This window comes from Grampus griseus, assembly GCF_964374135.1.
Source record: "Grampus griseus genome assembly, chromosome: 9".
NCBI classification, from domain to species: domain Eukaryota; kingdom Metazoa; phylum Chordata; class Mammalia; order Artiodactyla; family Delphinidae; genus Grampus; species Grampus griseus.
Window position 1 is genome coordinate 39051897 of NC_139003.1, and position 14632 is coordinate 39066528.

Below are 14632 nucleotides of genomic sequence, written 5' to 3' on the forward strand. Positions count from 1 at the left end.
GCCTCAGTTATTCTGCTATTGATCCCATCTAGAGTACTTTTAATTTCATTTATTGTGTTGTTCATCGTTGCTTGTTTCATCTTTAGTTCTTCTAGGTCCTTGTTAAATGTTTCTTGCATTTTGTCTATTCTATTTCCAAGATTTTGGATCGTCTTTACTATCATTATTCTGAATTCTTTTTCAGGCAGACTGCCTATTTCCTCTTCATTCCTTAGGTCTGGTGGGTTTTTATCTTGCTCCTTCATCTGCTGTGTGTTTTTCTGTCTTGTCATTTTGCTTATCTTACTGTGTTTGGGGTCTCCTTTTTGCAGGCTGCAGGTTCGTAATTCACGTTGTTTTTGGTGTCTGTCCCCAGTGGCTAAGGTCGGTTCAGTGGGTTGTGTAGGCTTCCTGGTGGAGGGGACTAGTGCCTGTGTTCTGGTGGATGAGGCTGGATCTTGTCTTTCTGGTGGGCAGGTCCACGTCTGGTGGTGTGTTTTGGGGTGTCTATGGACTTACTATGATTTTAGGCAGCCTCTCTGCTAATGGGTGGTGTTGTGTTCCTGTCTTGCTAGTTGTTTGGCATAGGGTGTCCAGCACTGTAGCTTGCTGGTCGTTGAGTGAAGCTGGGTGCTCGTGCTGAGATGGAGATCTCTGGGAGATTTTCGCTGTTTGATATTATGTGTAGCTGGGAGGTCTCTTGTGGACCAGTGTCCTGAAGTTGGCTTTCCCACCTCAGAGGCACAGCACTGACTCCTGACTGCAGCACCAAGAGCCTTTCATCCACACGGCTCAGAATAAAAGGCAGAAAAAGTAGAAAGAAAGAATTAGTAGAAGTAGAAAGAGAGAAAGAAAGAAAGAAAGAAAGGAGGGAGGGAGGAAGGAAGGAAGCAAGGAGGGAAGGAAGGAAAAAAAGAAAGAAGGTAAAGTAAAATAAAATAGTTATTAAAATAAAAAATAAGAAAAAAAATTTTTTTAAAAAGAGGGATAGAACCCTTGGACAAATGGTGGAAGCAAAGCTATACAGACAAAATCTCACACAGAGGCATACACATACACACTCACAAAAAGAGGAAAAGGGGAAAAAAATCATAAATCTTGCTCTCAAAGTCCACCTCCTCAATTTGGGATGATTCGTTTTCTATTCAGGTATTCCACAGATGCAGGGTACATCAAGTTGATTGTGGAGCTTTAATCCGCTGCACCTGAGGCTGCTGGAAGAGATTTCCCTTTCTCTTCTTTGTTCACACAGCTGCCGGGGTTCAGCTTTGGATTTGGCCCCGCCTCTGCGTGTAGGTCGCTGGAGGGCGTCTGTTCTTCGCTCAGATAGGACGGAGTTAAAGGAGCCGCTGATTGGGGGCTCTGGCTCATTCAGGCCGTGGGGAGGGAGGGGCACGGAGTGCTGGGCGAGCCTGCGCGGCAGAGGCCGGCGTGACGTTGCACCAGCGTAAGGCGCGCCGTGCGTGCTCCCGGGGGAGTTGTTTTTGGATCCCGGGACCCTGGCAGTGGCGGGCTGCACAGGCTCCCCGGAAAGGGGGTGTGGATAGTGACCTGTGCTCGCAAACAGGCTTCTTGGTGGCGGCAGCAGCAGCTTTAGCATCTCATGCCCGTCTCTGGGGTCTGCGCTTTTAGGCGCGACTTGCGCCCGTCTCTGGAGCTCCTTCAAGCAGCGCTCTTAATCCCCTCTCCTCGCGCACCAGGAAACAAAGAGAGAAGAAAAAGTCTCTTGCCTCTTTGGCAGGTCCAGACTTTTCCCCGGACTCCCTCCAGGCTAGCCGTGTTGCACCAACCCCCTGCAGGCTGTGTTCACGCCGCCAACCCCAGTCCTTTCCCTGCGCTCCAACCGAAGCCCGAGCCTCAGCTCCCAGCCCCGCCCGCCCCGGCGGGTGAGCAGACAAGCTTCTCAGACTGGTGAGTGCCGGTCGGCCCTGACCCTCTGTACGGGAATCTCTCCGCTTTGCCCTCCGCACCCCTGTTGCTGTGCTCTTCTCCGCGGCTCCGAAGCTTTTCCCCTTCGCCACCCTCAGTCTCCGCCCGTGAAGGGGCTTCTAGTGTATGGAAACCTTTCCTCCTTCCCAGCTCCCTCCCACTGGTGTAGGTCCCGTCCCTATTCTTTTGGCTCTGTTTTTTCTTTTGGCTCTGTTTATTCTTTTTTCTTTTGCCCTACCTAGGTACGTGGGGGGTTTCTTGCCTTTTGGGAGGTCTGAGGTCTTCTGCCAGCGTTCAGTAGGTGTTCTGTAGGAGTTGTTCCACGTGTAGATGTATTTCTGGTTTATATGTGGGGAGGAAGGTGATCTCCGCGTCTTACTCTTCCGCCATCTTCCCGGAAGCCCATATATATTCTTTAGCAACTTAATATTGTTATTCATCTTCTAGCTATTTTCATTGCTATATAGCATTCCATTGTGTGGATATTCTATGCTTTAATTGGCCTTGTCTGTCCTTGTTTGTTTATTAATATTTAAGGTGAGTAAAATTTGCTTTTCTCAAAATTTTTATTGGAGTTTAGTTGATTTACAGTGTTGTGTTAGTTTCTGCTGTACAGCATAGTGAATCAGTTATACATATACATATATCCACTCTTTTTAAAATTCTTTTCCTATATAGGTCACTGCAGAGTATTGAGGAGAGTTCCCTGTGCAATACAGTAGGTCTTTATTAGTTATCTATTTTATATTAGTAGTGTGTATATGTCAGTCCCAATCGCCTAATTTATTCCTCCTCTCCCCCCACCCCGCTTTCCCCTCTGGTAACCGTAAGTTTGTTTTCTACCTCTATGACTCTATTTTTGTTTTGTAAATAACTTCATTTGTACCCTTTTTTAGATTACACATATAGTGATATCATATGATGTTTGTCTTTCTCTGTCTGACTTCACTCAGTATGACAATCTCTAGGTCCATCCATGTTGCTGGAAGTTGTGTTTGATATTAATAGAATTATACAAGGTTTATTTTGGTTATTGTATACCTAGTATATAATTTTTTCCATACTTTCAACTTGTATTTACCTTTGTATTTTATGTGTGTATCTATAAACAGCACATTCGTGGAAGATCTTCGTTTTCACAAATACATTCTGACAACCTCTATCATTTAACAGGTGACTTTATTTAACTTTATTGCGAGCACCGTCTGTTTGGATTTGTTTCTACAACTTATATTTGTGATTTCTACTTACTCTGAATTTTTTTAGTTGTCCTTTTTCACATTTTGTATATTGCTTTAGATTGGTAGAGGGTTTTTTGTTTTCTTTTTTCTCTTTCTGATTTTGAAATGATATAGAATGTCTCCAATCTTCTAGTAATTTGTCCTGATTTCCACTTACCAATATTATATGTTACTTAAAATGTTCTCCTTCTTCAGAGATATCTGTGGAAGGTCGTTCAGTCTGATAATGTTAGCAATAATCTCTCTGAATTTTGATTATCTGAAAATGTCTATATTTCTACATCTTCCTTGAATAATATTTTACTTTGACAGAAAATCATGCATTTTCAGTTATTTTTCTTAGCTCTTTTAGAATATTTCTGTTTTGTTAAAATTCTGTCCTCAGTCTAAGAACACTCTTTGTCATGGCATTCTCCTTTTTTTTTTTCCTTTTCTGGTTTATTTTAAGATCTTTGCTTTGTCTTCAGCGTTCTGCAGGATGTCTGCAATGTGGTGTAATTTATATGTTAGAATCAAGCTTGGGATTTTGTATGCTTTTTAAATCGGATGATTCATTTATTTTATTTTCTAAGTGTCTTGTCCTATGTTGCTTTCTTTAATTTATGCTGACAATCCCCATAATATTTCCTCATATATCTTTGTAATTTTGAATTGCTCACTAAAGCTTAGTGGACCTTCATATGCCACAGTATCATAACGCATTAATTGAAGGTTAGTTTCTCAATATAAGGTTTCATTTTATTTCTGCCAGATAGCACAGGAAAGTTACTATAAGAGATTCAGTTTTTATTTTCATTTACCAGCTTGAAGTTTCCCTAATAACATAAATAGTATCAATTTAGTCACCCAATTGTGTGAGACAGCAAGCCAGTGGTTATGATTTTTTAAGAGACATTATTTTTTTCCTAGCCAGAGCTCAGTTTGAGGTGGAAAAAAAAAAAAAAAAAACCTTATCTCATCTTTGTTTATGATTTTTTTTCCTAATCTAGTCTCATTATTTGAGGGTACCAACTATAAGCAGTTAGTTCAGATCCAGCTTTCCAGTTTATGCTACCGAAGGTTTTTACTGCTGTCCCTGTATTATTTATTTATTTATTTAGCTCTTCTAAGCAAAGCAGCCACGAAGATACTTTGTATGCCATGTGCTTCATTGCTTCCTATTTTCCTAAGACAAATTGCTACAAGTGGGTCGGCTGGTTTACTTCTGTTTTATATTTACTTACTTGGCAGTGCTGTGCAGTATGTGGAATCTTAGTTCCCCAGCCAAAGATGGAACCCGTGGTCCCCGCACTGGGAGCTCAGTCTTAACCACTGGACTGCCAGGGAAGTCCCTATCCCTGTATTATTAATTAACAGTTAATAACTGTCAATATTGAAGCTTCATTATGACCAAGGTTGACAAATTCATTTGGTATAGTTAAAAACCATTCTGATTTTAAGCAACTTTTTTTTCAATCCCTGGAGATTTCCCTAATTCAATACAAGGTTAATAATGTATTTAAAAGGAAATTTGCTTTATTTTATCCAGAATTCCAATTTTTTTTCTGAATATCTAAGGTGCCACTGCCATAAACTAAATTCTGTTTTTATTTTTTCTTTCTCTAAGACTAATGCTTGTGACCTAAGAGGATTTCACATTCTAATCATGAAAATGCTTCAGTTGGATTGCTTGAATTATGGAGACATGAAAATATTCTTAAAATAAACTTTCATATTTATAAAATATTTAAAGCCCTGTAGATTCATGAAACTAATTGTTTCATACATTAAATACAGGGACAAATTCTGATTTTCAATTTACGCTCTTTTTCTAAATATCAAAAAATGAGGGATTAGGGAAGGTTGAGTCAACCTGGTTTCTGTACATATTTTCACATCTCCCTTGTGCTGCTGTGTATTTATTCAGGTTCAGGAGAAATTAGTCAAAATCATAATTGTCATCAATCTAAATCACAAATAAAAAATTCACCATTAACTTCCAAAGGAATAATTTTTGGAATTTAAGAATAAATCTTGGATTTAAGAAATCGACTTCTGGAGTAATTAGAGTTGTAAAACATATCTTCTACACTTAGGAACTTGGGATCTCTTTAGGGTGACCCTGTTAGGCTAAAAGTGTAAATAGCAAATAACAAAGTGGAAAACTTTTTGAGAGTGACTGTACCATTTTACATTTCCACCACTAGCATGTGAGTGTTGCAGTTGTTCTGTGTTCTTGCCAAGAATTAGCATTATAAGAATTTTAGCCATTTTTAATTTCAATTTTAATTTTTACATCCTAATAAGTATGTACCTAGTAAGTATGTAGTGGTATCTCTTCATGGTTCTGATTTGAATTTTCCTAATGATTAATAATGATGAACATATTTTCATGCATTTATTTTTGATCCACCTATTCTCATTTTTAAAAATATCTGTTCAAATCTTTTGCCTGTTTTTTACTTGGACTGTTTGCTTTCTCATCGTTGAGTCTTGAGAGTTTTAAAATATACATCTATATATATATTCTGGTTACAAGTCTTTTGTAAGACATGTAGATTGCATATGTTTTCTCCTGTCTATAGTCTGTCTTTTCACCCCATTAGCAGTGTGTTTGGCAGAGCAAAAGTTTTAATTTTAATGAAGTCCAATTTATTAATTTTTTTAGTGAAGTATAGTTGATTTACAATATTGTGTTAGTTTCATATGTACAGCAAAGTGATTCAGTTATATACATATATTTTTTTCATTATAGGTTATTACAAGATATTGAATATAGTTCCCTGTGCTATACAGTAAATCCTTGTTGTTTATCTATTTTATATATAGTAGTGTGTATCTGTTAATCCCATACTCTTAATTTATCACTCCCCGCTTTCCCCTTTGGTAACCATAAGTTTGTTTTCTATGTCTATGAGTCTGTTTCTGTTTCATAAATAAATTCACTTGTATTTTTAGATTCCACTTATAAGGATATCATATAATATTTGTCTTTCTGTCTGACTTACTTCACTTAATATGATATTCTCTAGGTTTATCCATTTTACTGCAAATGGCAATATTTCATTCTTTTTTATGGCTGAGTAATTTATACTATATATATGTATATATAGATAAACACATACATAAATATCTCTCTATATAAATTATGGATCATGCTTTTCTTGTCATGTCTAAGAATTATTTGCCTACCCTCAAGTTTCACCTATATTTTCTTCTAAAATTTTTATAGTTTGTTTTACATTTAGACCTATGGTCTGTTTTGAGTTAATATCACATAAGTTGTAAAGTTTAGGTCAGGTTGTTCCCCCTCACCAGTTTTACGGAGATATAATAGAAAAATAACATTGTATAAGTTTAAGGTGTACAGTGTGTTGACTTGATACACTTATATGTTGAAATATGATTACCACTGTAGCATTAGCTCACAGCTCTATTATGTCACATAATTGCCATTTCTTTTTTCGTTTATTTTTTGTTTTAAGTTTTTATTGTATATTGGAGTATAGTTGATTAACAATGTTGTGTTAGTTTCAGGTATACAGCAAAGTGATTCAGTTATACATATACATGTATCTATTCTTTTTCAAATTCTTTTCCCATTTAGGTTGTTGCCATTTGCAATGGTTGTTACCATTTTTTGTGGTAAGAACATTTAAGATCTACTCTCTCACCAACTTTCAAGTATCTAATACAGTATTGTTAATTGTAATCACCATGCTGTGCATTAGATTCCCCAGAACTTATTTACCTTATAATTGTAAGTCTGTACTCTCAGTAGGTCAGGTTCGTGCCCCCTTCCCCCACCCCCTTTTTTGCACCTTTGCCAAAAATTGGCCACATTTTTTATGTTTCTACTTCTGGATTCTCTCTTCTGTTCTAATGACCTATGTGTCCATTGCTTTGCCCATACCACATTGCCTCAATTATCTTATTGCAACTTTAAAGTAAATCTTAAAATCAGACAGTATGCTTCCTCCAAGTTTATTTTTCTTTAATATTATAAATGTCATTTCCTGTCTAAACTGATCGATAAAGTTAATATTAACTCCCCCAAAATATCATCAGATAGTTTTGCTGTTGTGGTTATTTGTTTGTTTTGTTTCTGTAGTTCCTGTGTTGGTGATAGGGGTGTTGATGGCAATATAATTTAAAATTATATAGACGTTCTCATGAAAAAAACATGGGAAGAGAATAAGCAACATTTTGAGAAAGAAATGTAACAGGAGTAGTATAGAACTACAAGCTATTAAAATGTGTTATAAAATTATATTAAGGAAAATAGTTTGTTACTGGAGAAGGTATTGGCTGACCTGGTAACAAAATATAGTACAGAGCTATGCTATAAACATCAAAACATGTGGGAATTAGAATGTAGTAGAGATTGTGTCTCAAATCAGTAGGAAACAAAGGGGTTGTTGAATAAATAGGCAACTGGCTAATCATTTGGAAAAACAATAATGTTATATTACCACTTTAATAGCATCACCAAAATAAATCCAGGTAGATCAGTGTTTTGCATACAAAATACAAAACCATAAAGTTACTTGAAGAGCTTTTATTTGAGTATCACCATTGAGTACAACTTTTAAATTATATTGTGGCAAAACCAAAACAGAACAAAAACCCAGCATCAGAAACAAGTATTAAAGAATAGAATTAGAAAGGTAATTGCACATATTGAGTGGCATAGGACTAGCTACCTTAATACTTTGTATTTGTTTCTCATTGCTGTTGTAACAGAATGCCACAAACTTAGTGGCTTAAAAAGAACAAAAATGATTTATCTTACAAAGACAGAAACACACAGAGAGAATGACATGTGATGACGAAGGCAGAGATTGGAACTATGCAGCTGCAAGCCCAGGGATACCAAATATTACTTGGAAACCACCAGAAGCTGGGAATAGGCAAGGAAGGATTCCCCTTCAGGTTTCAGAGGGAGGATGGCCCTGAAGACACCTTGATTTGGGACTTTTAGCCTCCAGAACTGTGAGAGTAGAAATTTCTGTTGTTTTCAGCCACTCAGTTTGTGGTACTTTGTTACAGCAGCCGTAGGAAATGAATACACTCCATGTGGGTGGAAAGGATTTCTTTATAGGGTCTTTTTCAAATGATTTGAGTGAAAAAAAGTCTAGTCCCTTTTATCTGTAGTGTAATCACACATATGGTAAAATATAGGAAAAAAGAGTATAATATTTAAACATGTTTTTCAGGAAATTGCCTCTACCGTTGAATGTAGTTTTGACATTGAAGCTTATAAACGAACCCCACAGAGTGATTCTGTACTAGCATGTAGAAGCATACATTACTGATGCCTATTGCCATTTATTTCCTTGTGTTTACAGGAAAAAAAAATTCTAAAGCAATTTATTTTCATGGCATTTTTTCACGTAAGTTGGCATTATGAGTAGATTAAATTTCTTTGGACTTGTGAGCAGGAATTATTCTAGCCTATTTCTAGATGAACATTATTCTTCCATTAGCAAAAAAAAAAAAACCATTATGACACCTAGGTATATAAAAAAAATGATTTCACAGCTCTGTCTGCAGCTTGTGCTAATCTAAGTTGGCTCAGACAGGTATATTTAATACAGTGTCATGGTCTTACTAATACTAATGATAAATTCTACATCTTATACTTAAGCCTGTTTCTTGTTCTTTCCTTGATTATAGAGAAGAATATCCAGTCATCCCAGAGCAGGCTTTTTACGTAGTGGTCAAACAGTAAATATTTAGTAAACTGAAAATAGTGCATCCCATATTTGAATATCACATATACCTGCTTCAATGTGTCGACACAGTTCCAAATATTATACATCTTTTTAAAAATAAAATAAAACAAAGCAGCATTATTTAACAAAATAGATTCATAACTATACCAGTGATTTATATTTTTCCTCTCACTTTTACAAAGAAAAAGCTACTCCTTATGCTGATTATATTCAATTTGGCACCAAAGATCTGCTCTCTACGTTGTTCTGCCCTGCTCTGGGTCCAGGTTGCTGACCCCTGGCTGCATCACCCAGACCCCTTTGTGACTGATTTGCTATGTGATTTGGCCAAGGAGAAGCAGTACCACAGGATATCAGAGAGCAGGAGGAAAGGGAGATTAAGAGTAGTACATGCTTGGGACTTCCCTGGTGGTCCAGTGGTAAAGAATCCGCCTTACAATGCAGGGGACGTAGGTTCGATCCTTAGGGAAGTAAGATCCCACATGCTGCAGGGCAACTAAGCCCGCATGCCACAACTACTGAGCTCGCGTGCCTCAGCTAGAGAGCCTGCGTGACACAAACTGCAGAGCCCATGCGCCCTGGAGATTGTGTGCCACAATTAGAGAAGATAAAAACCTGCACGCCATAACTAGAGAGAAGCCCATGTGCCGCAACAAAAGATCCTGCATGCCTCAACGAAGATCCTGCGTGCCGCAACTAAGACCCTATGCAGCCAAAAAAAAAAAAAAAGAGTAGTACACGCTCTACTTCCTCCTTGCTTTGACACCTTCATTTGGTAGCTGTTGAATTCCTAAATGACTGTAACTCCCATAGGGAGACCCCTCCTCCAGGGTCTTCATGGTAACAATTTCTGATGGCTACTATTGACTAGAACTGATTAGAGACTGCCCCATTTCTATGGTCATGCATTCACGAGACCCCACAGGAGTCCCCACGAGTAACCACAATTAAGAAGTGACTTCTAGGGCTTCCCTGGTGGCGCAGTGGTTGAGAGTCCGCCTGCCGGTGCAGGGGATGTGGATTCGTGCCCCGGTCCGGGAGGATCCCACGTGCCGCGGAGCGGCTGGGCCCGTGGGTCATGGCTGCTGGGCCTGTGCGTCCGGAGCCTGTGCTCCGCAACGGGAGAGGCCACAGCAGTGACAGGCCCGCGTACCGCAAAAAAAAAAAAAAAAAAAGGAAATGACTTCTACTCATCTATTTAAGTAGTCAGTATAAAATAGCTACCTAATATATCAAACCTTTTAGATTTTTCATTTTATATATAACATTTTAATAATCAGCCTGAGTAAAAAACTAGGATGTTTTGAAGATGAAGAATTTTACTCGGCTTCCACAGAACCTTTTTAGTTAATATGCCAGTCTGGTGGGTCATAGTCAATTTTTCTACTGATATAAAATGTTCAAAGTTTACTGACTGGTTTTATTTTTTTTAACTGTGGGATGTTAAATTGGCCTTGTTTATGGATTTTAGATCTAGAATATTCTTTCTACGATTGACTTAACATGCCCTTACTGACTCATCAGATCCAAGTATTTTATTTTTAGACCACCATAAGATAAAGCCATTCCCCAGAGAACATATTGCATCTCTCAGGTTTCCCAAGACTGCTGAAGGTACTGGTTTCTGCTCCTACTAAGATGATAATGGACAAGTCATCATTAGGATAAGAGAGTTAATCTTCCTCTGAGATCCACATTGTCTTGGAGGCATCCAGTAAACCTCTTGAATTGTGGTAGATTTGCTTCCCAACTTTTCAATAATGCAGAGAGTACAGATTGGCTGTTGTCTGCCTCTTTGTACTGAGGAACAAATAACCCCAAACCTTCACCAGTGTTGCTGGTAGGAAGAACTTTCATAAGATGTTTCCTTTCTTTTCTTCTCTCCAACAACATGTCTCCAGTCTCCTAGGGGGGTTTTGGCACAATTTCCTATCTTTAGGCCACTTTTACAATAAATGACCATGAAATCTTCCTGTTTCTGGTTTACTATTGAATTAAAATTCTTAGCACAGTATTTTTATGTGATATTTATATTATATTCATAAATAATAGATAAATGGAATAATAATTAAATGAATATATGTAGTGCTGTATAATGTTCATTTTAGTCCATTGCCCCTTAGGAAGTTTAAAAAAAAAATCAAGTAATCAAACAGAATATGCCTCTTAACTATTAGAGGAGTCTATGTAATGCTTATACAAAAGTGTTTTGTTTTATGAGTCCCAAATTTCATAAACATGAAGGAAAGATAGTAAAGTAATATAAATAGCATTAAATATTTTCTTTCTAGGCCTTTATTTTTTAAGGCACACGAATAACTTAAAATGCACTCATTTCAGAAAGCTACTTTACGTAATTTGATACAATTATTTTTAATGTAAGTTCCTTGAGGGCAGTAGTTATTTCTGATTCATTTTACTTATTCCCTCTTCATAAAATAGTGTCTTGTAAAGAGTAGGCAGTTGTCAGTTGAATGAAATAAAATTAAGTATAATTGTTATTGTTGACACTCTTACTATTTATAAACAATACTTCACATTTATGGTCAATTTTTTTCAAAGCACTTTTGCATAGATTCTCTCATATGATACATCGATCAATTGATTCATTCAAAAAATAATTACAGAATTACAATTACACAGTTAAAACAAGCTTAGAGTGCAGAATAGAAGATGGACACACAGATTATTATAATACTGCATGGTGTAGGCTGGGGCAAGTGACAAGAAGATAAAATCAAGTCTCAGGATAAAGGAAATCCTCCTGAGTGAAGGGACACCAAAAGATGAGTAGGAGTTAGCTTGAGAAAGAGGAATGGGAGAGTGGAGGTGAGCAAGTGAAAAAGAAGTAGCCTATGTAAGGGCTTTTAACAAGATAAGCTACTGTGGGAACTGCAATAGGTTTTCTGTATGTCAATGTCTTTATATTTAAAGTGGGAATAATAATAGTACTTTCTAATTATAGTAATAGTTTCTAATTATAGTAATAGGATTAAAAGAGTTTATATATGGAACAGGGCTTCCTTTAAGTGTTAAAAATCAATCGATCAATCAATCAATGAATGTTTGCCTGGATTTTAGGATATGAAAGGAGACAGTTACAAGATAATCAGTTGTCAGATAATAATAGAGTGAGCCAGTAGAGCTATTATTGGTTAGAGCTATGAGTGAGGAAATGGGATAGGAAGACATCAATACATTTGGTAGGTATTCTGGAGATAGAGATGATGGAGTTTGTTAATAAAATGCTTATAGAGAGTGAGGAGTAGGGAGAAATGAGAACGACTTGTAGATTTTGACTTGGGCAACACAAGAAAATGCTAATCACAAAGCCCTTCATGACCATTTCGTATTCGTCTCTCCAGATTTTTTTGTATGCTAAATCAAAATTTGTTTGATTTTTTCCCCCTCCCTACAGCTTTTATACATGCGGTTTCCCATCCTTATATTCTCTCTTGCTCTTTATTTTTTACCTAATTTCAATATACCTTTCATATCTCAGTCTATTTATTACTTCCTCAAAGAGAGGTGCCAGATTCATCCTTCTTTCAGTTACAGTCTCTTTTATAGGACATTGGATAACTATAATCATTTATATAGTGTTAATTATATTAGGAGTTGCCTTCCCTTCTAGATTGTAAATTACACGGGGGCAGAGGACATGTTGTTGAAATACTATCATCACTGTATCACTGGTGTCTAGCACCATGCTTGGCAATAGCATGTACTAGTAAATATGCTTACTGACTGATCACCTGTGATAGAGAAGATAGCAAGAAGGGAGTATAGATGGAAGTTGAAAAATTCAGATTTGGATCTACAAATAGCATCTATAATTAAGATAGGAAATCCTCACTTTGTATGATATTGTATCAACTGAAACTCATGCATATAAGAAACGTGTCCTTAGTAACATGGACATGGTTCCATGGTAACCATGCAAAGTGCAGACATGGTTCTAATACATATGTGTTTCAGTTAATATGGTACCATGAAAAGCAAAGACTGCCTGTAGTTTATTTTGTAATCAAAGACATGGGTGTGGATAAGATTGTCTGAGGAGAATGTGCAAAGTGAAAGCTATCTATCTATCATCTATTTATCTATCTGCCACCTTATTCAATAAGAAAATCAAAGGGGAGAGGGAGGTAGATCAAGGAGAAGAAGGAAAAGTAGAGATCAGAATTTTTTTTTTTCATGAAAGTCAAAGGAAAAAAAGGTTTATTAGGTAATCCCAGTTTGGAAAGAAACTGGATATATGAGTGGCTGTTAGATTTCAGTGTGTGGGTGGGAAGTAAATGGAAGAAGAGGAAATAAAGAGTGAGTAAATAACTCAAGAAGCTGGATTGTTAGGAAAAGGAGAAGAGAGGATGATCTCTGAAGGACAAAGTTTCTGTAGGAACATTTGTGCTTGGTTTATTTTTGTTAAAGATTAATGAGAATCGAAAGTATTTAAATGAGTATTTACTTCCTTAAGAAGGAAGGAGATGGTGAAATTAAGAGGATTGTCCTGAAAAGAAATGAGCTTTCAAGCCATTGTAAGACATGGAAGAAACTTAAATGCATATTACTAAGTGAAAGTAACCAATCTAGAAAGGCTACCTACTGTAAAATTCCAAATATATTTCATTCTGGAAAAGGCAAAATTATAGAAACAGTAAAAAGATTGGTGCTTGCCAGGGATTGGGGGAAGGGAGAGATGAGTAAGCACAGCACGGAGGATTTTTAGGGCAGTGAAACTACTCTAAATAATAATATAATAGTGGACACATATCATTATACATTTGTCAAAATGCATAGAATGTGCAACATCAAGAGCAAACCTTAATGTAAACTATGGACTTTGGATGATAATTATGTCATTGTTGGTTCCTCAGTGATAGCAAAGGTACCACTGTGGCGCAGGTGTTGATAGTGGGGTAGGCTGCCTGGGTGCGGGGGCAGAGGGTATATGGGAAATATACCTATACTTTGTACTTTCTGCTCAATTTTGCTGTGAACCCAAAATTTCTCTAAAAAATAAATATTTTTAAAAATGAATAGAATGAAGCTATAAAATGAGGAAATCAGCAGTCTCAGGTCACTGAAGAAGTAGCCAATGAGAAGATTCAAAGTGCAGGTAATTTTTGGTAAGACTAAGGTCATCTTTCCCACTATATCAGTTAAAAATGAGGGAACAGATGAGTTATGATGTAAGTAATTTTATAGTTGCAAAATGTTTATAAAAATAAAATATTGGGAATTCCCTGGCGGTCTAGCAGTTAAGACTCCATGCTTCCACTGCAGGGGGCACAGGTTCGATCCCTGGTCAGGGAGCTAAGACCCCACAAGCCAAGCAGTGCACCCCCGCCCTCAAAAAAAAGATGAAACGTTGGGGATTTCCACTTTTCTATTAAAGAAGAGACAAAAATGAGGAATGAAGGGGTTGAGTATTTAAGAAGAGTGGACGTATTTTGGAAATACCACTGTGGACAATTCCCTATCCAGGAAATTGAGGGATTATTAGACAGTCTTGGAGTCCAACTGAAGTTCGAGGACATGGATTTATAGTAGCACCAATGTATATTATTTTTTTCCATTAGGACTCCAGTCCCAGCTAAGGAAGAAAGAAAGGTAATAGCTGAATTAATCCGCGGCTGGGGATTTAACATTTAGTATGGACAATGGATTCAGAGGACAAGGGAACTGAGGACAGTTTCAAGATATTGAAGAGATGGATCTTTGGGAGATCGAAAGAAGAGAATTAAAAGTAAAGACTGATAGAAAGGG